This window comes from Liolophura sinensis, chromosome 12 (assembly GCF_032854445.1).
Source record: "Liolophura sinensis isolate JHLJ2023 chromosome 12, CUHK_Ljap_v2, whole genome shotgun sequence".
Classification (NCBI taxonomy): domain Eukaryota; kingdom Metazoa; phylum Mollusca; class Polyplacophora; order Chitonida; family Chitonidae; genus Liolophura; species Liolophura sinensis.
Window position 1 is genome coordinate 18,226,303 of NC_088306.1, and position 12,630 is coordinate 18,238,932.

The window sequence follows — 12,630 nt, forward strand, 5'->3', positions numbered from 1 at the left end:
ACCCTGGGGAACCAGGTCACCATTTAGTTATGTGTGCCTGTGAAAGCTGCCAGTTGTTGGGGGAGAAACACTAAAGATTCATCAAGCCTGGAAATAATGGCGAATCTTTCAGCTACTCACATTGCTAAAAAAGTGTACTGGTACAGTGTTATTTACATGTACCTTAATTCCTCATCCTTTTCATATATGAAAGAGCAACTTTCAGTGTAGATTATGCACGCTTTTAGTTTGATTTTGGAGACGTTAGTTAGATTTCAAATTCCATGGCTTCCCAAAAAGTATATTTTCATCATTTGGCACAGAATAATGCCTTCAGAAGATGCTTGGGTAAATGCCTTGCACATGTGCAGAAAGGTTTGAAGATTTACACAGTACATGACAGTTTTGTTCAGTACCAAACTGGTGTCTCCTGTCAAATTACTTCTAGGTGCAGAACATTGTCCTTGTCTTGTGGCTTACTTCCGGGCTAGGGGCTTCCCTGGCTCAGTTGGTTAGCGCACAAGCGCAGCGTATTAACCCAGGAGTCTCTCACCAATGCGGTCGGTGTGAGTTCTAGTCCAGCTCATGCTGGCTTCCTCTCCGACCTTATGTGGGAAGGTCTGTCAGCAGCCTGCGGATGGTCATTGGTTTCTCCCGGGCTCTGCCCGGTTTCCACCCACCATAATGCTGGCCGCCGTCGTATAAGTGAAATATTCTCGAGTACAGTACATTTATCAGATAAGTAAAATAAATATTTCCAGGCTTTTAGCATTATGACATATTCCAGGAAACTAGTTTCTTTTTTCCATTTTGACTGTGACAAAGTTCAGCATCAGAACTGATGGACTGATGAAAATCAATGATCTTAAGGCATGCTCGTCTTCCAAATTATATTCTGCTTTATATATGTTCTTACCACAATATGGTCGCAACACTGGCCAAGGAGTACTCTGCCATAACCAAATCAGGAATTGATTCTCGTTCAGATTGCCTGCAAGCAAATGAATTCTGGTTCTGTTACTTGTCCACAGTGCTTGCATAGTTTTGGACAGATCATAAACACAAAGCCTATTGGCTGCTTACTGTTCCTCTGTTTGTTACTGCTGTGTTTAGATTGTGCTGACTGCGTGTATTCTATTAAGAAATTTGACACTAATTCAAATGTACATGTACGATTAGTTTCAGTTAATTTTGCCATAAGCTTTTCATGTGACAGGAGCGTTGTAAAAGCAAATATTGTGTGATAACCTGGGACTAAATTTTCTCATTTGGTGCAGTTCTCAGAGATTTATTGATTTTAAATATCTATTTTAAGGAGTTCTGTTTTTTTTTTTGGATGTTAGCAACATGCCCTGTTTGAAAAATAAAAGGTTCAGAAGTAATGTTTTATGGCCTTTTTTGACCTTTATGACCTCTGAATATGACGTTTTGGGAATGATATTTGAAGGACAAGTACATGAACGGCTTGTACTGTGTGTGGCCATACTCTTTACAGATGGCTGACCAACAGGATATTGACTCAGTGTGACAAGTAATGGGAGAAATGTTTTCTGGAATGGCGATGAAAAAAGTTGATACGATTATTGTTCAAGAGAGACAAATCACTTGTTTTTGTTTTTTTTGTTTTTTGGGGGGCGACTTCCTTTGACATTTATGAAATCCAGCAACTGAACTCAGATTGATGCTACTTTAAACTAGTTCCTGAGATTTTTTGACAGTGAAATTAGTTGATCTGTTCCAATACCCTGTGGCATTTATTCTTGCCCAACTCCCCTTCCCCACATTGACCTTTCCGTGACTTAACTTCTCCATCTTTTCGCCATAGGCCTGGAGAAAGCTATCTGTAAATCCATCAGCCAAGCTGGAGGCCAGTGTTGCAAGAGCTGCGTGATGAAACCGCAGGCCAATCAATAGGTTACGTTACATTGCGATGGGCCTAGGATAGCCGTGCATGCAGCGGCAATGCAAGAACAAATGGCGAGCGTTGGCTGACCAGTCTGGCGCGTCATTATCCCATGGAATACCTGTCACAATAGCCTCCACTTAGCGGGAGATAACACGGATGGCGTAGTTTGCTCAGTAATACGCCGATAGTCATCTTTGTGTTCACACTCCTTTAGTTGTCTTCACCGGAGATAATACAGGCGAATCTAACCCTCGTTAACCATCCATTGCGATTTTGTTTAATTATGCCGCCACAGTGCGTCAGCTTTTATTCAAGCTATTTAAAAGTAGTAAAAGCTTTGATGGCGGTTCGTAGGGCAGGCCTAATTGCCTGTGTTGTGCGCATGTTGTAATTTGTTGGGTAGTTGATGTTGAAGGTGTGTTGACAATCTCTTAAGAGAACTATTATCTAAAGCAACGTTTGTCGACAATACACTTTTATTATGCTGCGGTCTCTTTTCATTGCTAAATCAGTAAATAGATGTTATGGCTGTTTAATGCAGCACTTCATACTGTGTATTTAAGTCTGGAGGTGGAAGTCACAGAGCTTAAAGTCTCTTCTCATCTATTGGATCCCAGAATGAGAGGATATGCATTTGTAATTTGTAGATATTGCTGAAAAGACGCATTTTTGCTAATTCCAACAAAAGCAAGGTAGTGTAACTATACATTCTGTAGATACATGTACTTTAACGATAACTTGGAAGGGATCAAAACTGTGTGTCGAAGGACCTGCAGAGGCAGGGTGTTACCAAAAGACCCATTTTTTGCAGTACCAGAGTATCTTAAATTCTTGAAAAACCAAACAAAATTTCTGCATTTGTCAGAATTATGGCACATGAGTAAGCCAGTGTCTTGAGTTTTTCTGAGTAATTCTGTGATCATTGGGAGAGTCAGTTCATGGATTAGAGCCTGAACATAAAGAGCTGTGTTGTTGGCATAGAGAAGCCTAATTTGTCAGTCCGTCAATCAATAAGTGTTGGAATCAGCGTCCACTGGAATTCATACCCCGGCGGCTGTCAGACTTGCGTAACACTATGTTGTACTCCCATGACATAGCGGAAGTATTTGAGACCTGTTCTGCACGTTGGCTCGCAATTGATTATCGCATAGCTCATAAGGGTCTCGGGAGAGTTAATGTTCCTCCTAAACAGAAGATTTCTCAAGGGTCCAAACTAGCTTTCCAAACTGGGTGATTTATGCTTGTTGAATTAATTCTGAATTCCAAGCGATAGTTATTAAATTGGTGAAATGGGATTAAAACTGCGAAGTTGGAAGCAAAAACAAAGTGAAGAAGAATTGTGAATGATGTTCCAGTGTTGTCATGGCGATGGGCTGGCTGATTGTGCAGAACTCTTTCTAATCCCTGAAGGAAAATGTGTCCTGTTTCAGGGATGCTGTTTGTTTGCAAATGTCATTATTTGAGGGAGAAATGGACCAAGCGTTTCAAAGGTTTCCATTTGACTTATAAGTACGTGCATGTAAGACTCCATCCTCTCCTGAAAAAGTGTTGAGTACGACGTTAAACCCCATGCACTCAATCACTCACTCACTCACTCCATACCCTTCCCCTGCCTTTCAACCCCACCCACACACACATCATCACCCCTCCAATATTCTCTGTTCTGAGTATTTATCAAGCCATGAATTGTTGGAGATGAAAGCCAAGGAAGTCCACCTTATTTGGTTGTGTGATTTTAGTTGTGAATAGATTTATGTGTGAAATTGATTGTGTGAGTTGATGGTATGCAAGTACTGTGTTTTCGTGATTGTTAAGGAGTTATAGATTTACATACATGTATACATGTGTGTACCTAGAATTTCCACACATAGAAGACTGCTTTATTGGCCTAATGGTTAGAGCGTCTGCTTTAAATCGAGGGAGACCTAGGATCAAACCCGTGTCGGGTCATACCAAAGACTTCAAAAATGATTTTGTTGCTGCCTTGCTTGGCAAGGCAATAGGACTGGTTGGCCCTGTGTCAGTAGAATGTAACTGGGTGGGATGTCATGTGTGGTGTCTTCAGTATGAAACTCCAGTTAGCCTACACGCACATAATGACTCATCATCGTCACATGACTGGAAAATCAGTTTTTAAGTACTTAAGTACAACGTTAAAGCCCAAGCATTCATTCACTCATTGCAAACAGAGAATTAAACCTGCTGTTGTGATGGTAGTTTAATTTACATTGTACATTTGTTGTCAAACAGTGACTTTATCATTGGTGATTGATGTTCGATGATTGACATTTGGGGGGAGTGGCATTGTACATTGACATAAACCAAATAAAACAATAAGAATATATAGTAGTGCATCATATAAAATATGTCAAAACATAAATTGATGATTTGTTGTTTGTTTTTTTAAGATCTAAACAGAAACCCAAATTGAAGTGTATTTTGTTCGTGTGGGTAAATAGAAACTTGGTAAAATTAGAAATGTTGCACAGCAAATGTAAAATAACCAGATTTTGTGCTATTCATAGACTCTGCGTCATTTGTTCATTTCCTTCATTTGAAGCCATTGTGAGGTTTGTTTCCTTGGCAACACAAGGCTGAGATTCTTTGTGTTATTGTAATGCACACTAAACTAAAACGTTAATTTCCAACTTTGGCATCTTCAAAGGGCTACTTATTTCCTTTATCTGTGGAAGAAGAGAACGGGGGGATGTAGTGCTCAAGGGACAGGAGGGCTATCCTGTGGTCGGGATTGTGAATGTCAAATCATGCGAAACATGCAGGATGCAGTGGCCATAATGAATTTAAAAACCAGAGTTCTCCAGCTGATAACGAAGGCATATTATTTACTTGTACATGGAGAAGTACTAATTCTGTTTATTTTTTTTTCTTTCTCTTTTGTGTATTTATTGATTTGTACAGCCTGTGAAAGTTGTAGAGTTCAGTTTTCTCGACAAAGCTCTGCCGATACCTGTATTTGAGTCTGTTGACCACGAAATTTCTGTGTATTTATATCTGCACGTTGTGGCGAACTTGTAAGAAGTGAGGTGATGGCAGAGGCATTTATCCAGTATTTAGTAACTACATAATGTTTTCATATCTGTTTCTGTTATGTCTTCGACTGGCCGAGGGAATTAGCATGCCATTGTGGCGCAATGAGCCAGGAGCCTTCACCAGTGCGGCCGCTGTGTGTTCAAGTCCAGATCATGCTGGCTTCCTCTTGGGCCATACAAGGCAAGGTCTACCAGCAACCTACAGATGGTCGTGGGTTCCCCCCAGGCTCTGCCCGCTTTATTCCCAGCATAAAGCAGGTTGCTGTTATATTCTTGATTAAAGCATAAAATACTACTCAGATAAATAGATATATCTTCTGCAAATAGTTTTGAGTTCGAACTCTTTTATCAGTGAAGGTAGAAAAAGTTCAACTGTGTGCTGTAAAAAATGTTAGGCAACTGTTTTTGATTGCATTCATTAAAAGATGAGCGTCTGAAATAAGTATTGTAAAAAGTCATATGGAATAGACGAAGGATGGAAGAAATTGAGAATCCAAATGTTTGTGAACTTGAGAAGTTTCTCGAGGAAAGAAATGTCATTTCTGCCTCTGGTAAAGAGTAAGACAGGTGATCATTAAATTAATGTCAACAAAGCTTGCTTAACATGTTCCGCTAGTCGCATCACACAGTAGGACTTTTTACCTTCTCTGACAAAAAACCCGAAACTCCTGTGTTGTACACGTCTGCAGTTACATACATTTGTACATGTATGCAAAATGGCTGGTAAAGCCTTCACATGCAGGAAGTTTGCATTTTCTGTGGTTCATTCACCTGTAGGCCTATAGAGGTTGTGTATATGGCCGAATGCACATTTATCACAAGTCTGTCACTTCACATCATCCAGTACATTACATGTTCAAGTGCCTTCACACAATACCCTAATGGATTTCTGACAACCTAACGTGTAGTTGACTTTCAAAATGGAGGTGGAATTAGAGAAATGATTGGTGTGCCATCCTGAAAGGCTGTTAGTCAGCCCTGCGATACACTAGAAACTTGGCACAGTATGTGGACAGAGGAGGATGTAAATAAATCTAGGAAAGCTTTGTACAGCATATCACATGCGTCGCTCGCTGTCTTGTGCTCTGTGTCACTGCGTCACTGCCGCCAATAGATAATCTTGAGCTTTAGACTTAGCCTCATCACTTGTCTCTTCCCGCGGAACCATTTAATCAGCATTCATCAATAAAAATGATTCAGATTTGGGTTAGAATCATGTTGTGCATCCTCTAGATAAAGAGAATGCATGTGTATCAAGTAATTTTTAGAGACAAAAGTTGAGACGGATTGTTTGTGTGTTATGACATCACTTCCATGACCTCGGCATTCAAGATTTCTGTAGAAAATTTGCTACTGGTGGCAGTGATGTAAATCTAAAGGTAAGGGGTACGTCATCATCCTGGCAAAACAGCCTGTCGGCCGTGTTGAGGTAATGTTAATATGATCTGGTATTTAGCCATGTTGCAATATGGCCGCCAAAAGCAGGTCAAACATGCTCCCTTTCAATGGACACTTGTCTGTGAAAGAATAAGGTCAGTGTACTATTATGCCGATATTCAGCATGATCAATAGAAACTATTATTCACAATTTTATCTTCAGTTTTGAGATAGCCAAGTTAAAACTGACGGTAAAGTCTTTGAAGGGTATACATGCACTTGTACATGTACTTTGTCAGAAACCTTTGCACAGATTACTCATTTATAGATTGTTGGGGCTATTGCCTGGCTTCAACTTGTACCTGGCTCACAAATGTCAGAAGTCCAAAAATATCTGATATCCTAGATGCAGTGGTTAGATATGTCGCCCTGGATATTACTAGTAAACTGATATTAAACTTGACAGTTCTGGATTATGTGGTTTTATCTTTCATAATACATTTACATGATTACTGACCAGTTTATTAAATGAGGTCACCAATGAGGTAATATTAGAGTACATTGTAAGAATATGTGGCTAAATTTACACTCCATTATGTAACCTGTATTCCAAGGGTAAAAAAATCAGAATGGGTTGATAGATTTTCATATATTGGAATTATACTTTGAAGTACCTGTGCATGGAAACTACAATGGCAGTATGAATTAGTTTATTTGGATCAATATCAATTTTGGTGATTGAAGGGTGATGTGCCAAAACACAAACTCTCATGCAACACGATTTCCCTTGGTCCAGAAATTAAGTTTCGTTTAGAAAATGGCTGATTCGTGCATTGAAAATCACATTATATAATTTGTCAGGGAGGTGCAATAAATTGTCTGGAGGGAGTTCGCCTGTGCGTGCTTCTTTTGACTTAAAAGTGTACTTACTCCTGCACTTCATTTCTGAGCAGTTGTTCAAACAGCAGTAAGAGGTCACTAACCCCAATCCAATAATACAACCTGCCTGTGAAGGTCTGATCCACCCAGACTGGTGTGGGGGGAAAAGAGGTGATACCACACAGCAGGGTGTCTGTGGCAGCCCAGTACTTGTGAAGGTCGCTGTGTATGTGTGTGTGCATGCCTGTGGTGTGGGATCAGTGGGATACTTATGTCAGGGAAGGGCACCAGGAACTACTTGAGATAAACCTAACTTTGAGGACAGTTTGGGGCTAGTGCCTGCTCACTCACACGAGATGCTAGTAACTACACAATTCATGGTTTCGCAGTGATGTCATAAATTTATATGTAGCTGCTCTGATCCAGTCATCAGCACACTCTTTGGTCTCCTGACGAGCACTGGAGGTGAAAACAAAGCGAATAATATAGCCGAAGTAAGATAGGCATTGAAGATGATTTTCGCCTAAAACCATCTGCAATGAAAATTTTAAAAACTTTATGATCCTATATCATTTTGCTGATTTTTTTTTATTTTTACATGGAAAAAAAGTAGGTTTTTTTAACTTTTGATAAAATTTAAGGAGTTTTGTTTCAATGGCAGACTTCTGTAATTATTTAAGCTGGAAGTAATTTAAGAAAGCAGAGACGGAATGGATACATACTCTTGTAAGGATACTTCTGTACCCTAAATGACGTAACATTTCATCCACAAAAGTGCATTTTTAGAGGCAAATAAAAGTCACAGAATATTGTTTTTGGTGCTGAAACTTAAAATTTTTCAGTAAAATATCATCCCATGTTACAAGCAAATCTCAAGACACCTGTCTAATATCAATAAAACTCACAGAATCAGGAAAACTGTTCAAGTTAGTCATGGATGAAAGGTATGGCCATTTAGGATATGTATAATCTACAGTAATATTGTGCTGTGATTCACTGCTCATTCGGTGTATGCATGTACTTTATGAGATTATGTAATGTAACACTGGACAATGTCATACATAACGGTGTACTCTGAGCAGCCATGTTGGTAGTATGCAGCCATATTGGAAGGATGCTGCTACTGTGCATGCCAGTGTAACTCCAGTATGACTGAAACAAGTTATTATTCCTTGTACATGTTTGTTGTATATAATTGCATTAAATGTGAATCTGTATTCTGGAGTTCTCCGTGGCTGAGGTGGTTAGCATGCCAGTGAGAGTCAACGACCCCAATACCTCTCACCAATGTGGTCGTGAGTTCAAGTCCAGCTCATGCTGGCTTCCTCTGCGGTAATAGCTGGGAAGGGCTGCCAGCAGCCTGCGGATGGTTATGGATTTGTCCTAGTCTCTGCCCTGTTTCCTCCTATCGTAATGCTGTCTGTTGTCGCATGAGTGAAATATTTTTTAGTACACTGTAAAATACATGTACCTATAAAATAAACAAGTAAATAAAGAAATGTGTATGTGTGAGGGTAGATATGATTATTTATGAGATATGCATGAATAACCTGTTACATCTAGTAAATAAGATGGAGAGCACCTGTGTGATTTCTTTATTTACCCAGACAGCCAGTGTATGTACGTGTCTATTTTTGAATGCTGTGTCTTTTTTAGGGTAAAAACATTTCTTGGAAAAGTGCCTAAAAAAGCATGTCTGCTGTTTGACATCGTGCTTTGGGACAATCAATATATGCTTGTTGATTGAGGAAGTACATGTACCAGTGTGTGGGGCCTACATGGAGCTGTGTACCAATGTGTATACAGTGGGGGGTATACATGTAGGGAGGGGTCTGTTTGACCTGTCTGTGTCTGTGTGGGTGGTTGTTTGCTTCTCATGCACTCCTGGTCTCATCTGTCTGGAGATGATTATTTCAGATGTCACTCAAACTGCATCTACAGTATGCTGTTGATGTTCTACACCTGCTAGCCTTATGCATTGATGACGTGTATATTTCTATAGTCTGTAGCTCACTTGAAGTAATACACAGTGGACTTTCCTGAGTCTCTTAAAGAATGTGAAATGAAGTACTGTATTTGATCTAAGAATTCTTCAAAGAAAGTGGATTTTTATTGGTCATAACTTCTTTTTTTGGTGTAGAATATTAACTAAAATGCAAAGGTATTTTCGATATGAACCTTTGAACACCTTTTTGAAATACCCTAATTCCTCAACCTTTTCACATATGAAAGAGCATCTTTCAGTGCATTTTATACACATTTTTAAGTTGATTTTGTAGTTGAAAACTACATTGATTGGATATTGCCAGTTTTAGGGCTCCACAGAAAGTGTAAGTTCAGCATTCAGTGCAGAATAATGTCTTCAGAATATGTTGGAATAAACACCTTGCACACGTGCGAAAAAGTTGAAGAATTACAATACACGTAAATTGAAATTTTAGACAAAGTGAATAACTGAGCTGTGGATGAAATTTGAGGTAAAGTATCTGTGATTTGAATGCTGCAAGGTTGCCATGTGACTCATTGATTATACTTAACGGTGGCTTCTGCGATTGATAAGCTTTTGAGTGTTACTTTTTTTTCCCCAATTTAGTCATCATTTATTTATTTATTTCATTGGTGCGCTGTGCTGTAGGTTAAAGGGTGGGCTGTTGCCTTTGGAAAGCCGAATCTGGCGTCTTTTGCAATGGCATTTCATTGAGGCAGTTCTCTAATTCAGTCAGCATTGGGACGGGCCTGTTTTACAGTAAACAACATCATTGTGAAAGCTGAAAAAACTCTGGGTTAGGTTGACCTGTTAAAATTCGCAAACCAGTTGACCTTTTTATTTATTTATTTTTTTTTTTAAAGATACAGCATATAAGTACATGTATATTACAGGATGCAAGTTGCACAAAACTTTTTTATGTAATATTTCTTGTAACTTTCTTGATAAATGCCATCATGAGGCCTCTGTAGTCGAGGGGGTTAGCGCGCCAGTGTGGGCTAATGACTGTGAAGCCTGCCGCCAGTACTGCAGCTATAAGTCCAGCTGATGCTGGTTTCCTCGTCTAGCTTACGTTGGAAGATATGTTAGCAACCTGCGGATTGTAGTGGGTTCCCCCTGGGCTCTGCTCGTTTTCCTCCCACCCTAATGCTGGCTGTTGTGGTGTAAGTGAAATATTCTTGAGTACGGCATAAAAAACACCAATCAAATGAGTACATGTAATTACATGGCATGGTTTCAGTTACAGCGCCATAAGGCGACATGACTTACAAGAAAAGTTAGAAGAATTGGTTTTTAAGGTTTCGGAAAGAGATAGATGTATACAAACAAATAACTCCAAACCACATTCAGCAATATACGTTTCATGTACTGTACATGTACTTGTGACTTGCAACGAGGTAACGCCCACCTGGTTTGTTTTCAACACACCTGGTTGTGTTAGCGGAACATGATCAGAACAATGTGATAGGCACACAGCGGGAGTGTTTGTTTCACCTGTAACACAACAGATGGGAATGTATATTTCGCCTACATCTGATCTCGCTTACCAGGAAAATGGCAATGAACAAGATGATAGAGAGAGAGCCACACTCAGCTTGGCTAACGGGAAACACCTGGAAGTCTACAAAAAGTCCGTATTTTTTCACGTACATGTTTTATGGTGTTAGTGAATAGAATTAACATGGTTATCATTAGTACACGTGCACATGTGCCTATATTGTATATACAAATATGAATACATGTATGTGCCTATGCCGTACATACAAATATGCACATGTGTCTCTATTGTACATACAAATAGGTATGTGTGCCTATATCGTACATACAAATAAGCACATGTGCCTCTGTTGTACATACAAATATGTATATGTGCCTATATCGTACATACAAATATGCACATGTGCCTCTATTGTACATACAAATATGTATGTATGCCTATATTGTACATACAAATATGCACATGTGCCTATATTGTACATACAAATATGTATGTGTGCCTATATCGTACATACATGTACAAATATGCACGTGCCTTTATTGCACATACAAATATCTACATGTATGTGTGCCTATATTGTACATACAAATATCTACATGTATATGTGCCTATATTGTAAATACAAATATGCACATGTGCCTATATTGTACATACAAATATCCTTCTGTGCACATGAACCTGAATGTAGTTCTTACATGTAGCAAACCAAGAATCTCTTTGTCATCCTTGTATTTAGGACAATTATTAAAAGCCTGATTCGTGCAGGTACATGTGCACTCAGGCCCTTGCTGCAGGTAGTCACCAATGAGAAATTTTCAGGGTTTGGCATAGGACAGCTATAGGCTATGGGCGTTCATATTTCCTCCACCCTGATTGACAACATATTTTAAGAGGAATATTCTAATCGACAGGAATCAGATAAATACGTAATACTTATATATATATATATATATATATATATGATAACAACTTCAGGAATCGTGCAGTTTGCTAATTTGACAAGTTGACATGTAATTGAATTTGGTGATTACAACAGCCTTCGTTGAAGTTATCACCTTCATTTCCGTAATGATGATAGGCTGCAGATCTCATATGCCACAGGAAGAATGCTTTTGAGTCTATTTTGGATCATACACTTGTAATTTTAGATGGTCCAGTCTATTTTTAATTCAGTTTGTCAGGCTAGCTCTACATGTGTACCTGTGTGTGTATCAAGAAATGCCGACAAGCACATTGGTACATGTATGGCATTTGACTCTGTACAGTGTATATGTTTTAGGTAAAACACTTTTCTGAGTTACAATGTATTCTAGTGGGTTGCCAGCATAACTGACCAGTTTTTTTGTATTGTTGTAGGTCAACTGAAGGCCTCTGTCCCACACAGGTAAGCTTCGTTTGCATGAATACTTCATTTTTAGAAACCTTTGTGCTAGCACGGCGCATTGACCCAGGAGCTTCTCACCAATGTGGTCACTGTTATGTCCAGCTTATACAGGCTTCCTATACTTGAGAAGGTGCATAAGTACATGTATTATGTAAATGGTGATGGGTTTCTTTTTACGCGTTTGCATGGTGTTTATTCAAGCATATCGTGACAAAATTATTATTGGTAAGCTGATAAAATTACACTTTTTGTGAAGTTGAAATTAGTGGACTCAAGCAGTGTAGCTTTGTCTCTGAAAGCAAACTAAAAAAAAATGCATGAATCTCACTGAAAGTTGCTCTTTTCCTATGCGAAATGGTTGAGGAATTATGGTACTGTAAATGCCTTTATATTTGCGTGGTACTAACATTCGCAGATTTCGCGTCAGACACATTTCCGTGGAAATAAGTGCCATCGAATGTAAAACCCATGCAAGTAATTTATTAATGTAGCATGCGTTACAGTTATAAATTCGCTAACAAGCACGACAGTTCTAATACTATTTCAACCACGTTAATTAGAAATGCCTAA

The 12,630-nt window shown here is 39.0% G+C and overlaps 1 protein-coding gene across 3 annotated transcripts in view; it reads left to right on the forward strand.

Moving 5' to 3' along the window:
- LOC135479181 (FERM, ARHGEF and pleckstrin domain-containing protein 2-like) overlaps positions 1–12,630 on the forward strand; it is a 156,341-nt gene that overhangs the window by 32,270 nt on the left and 111,441 nt on the right. For all 3 annotated transcript variants that reach the window (XM_064758956.1, XM_064758957.1, XM_064758958.1), the window contains exon 2: positions 12,033–12,060. The gene's annotated coding sequence lies outside the window, so the exon portion shown is untranslated. The remainder of the gene's footprint in view (positions 1–12,032; positions 12,061–12,630) is intronic.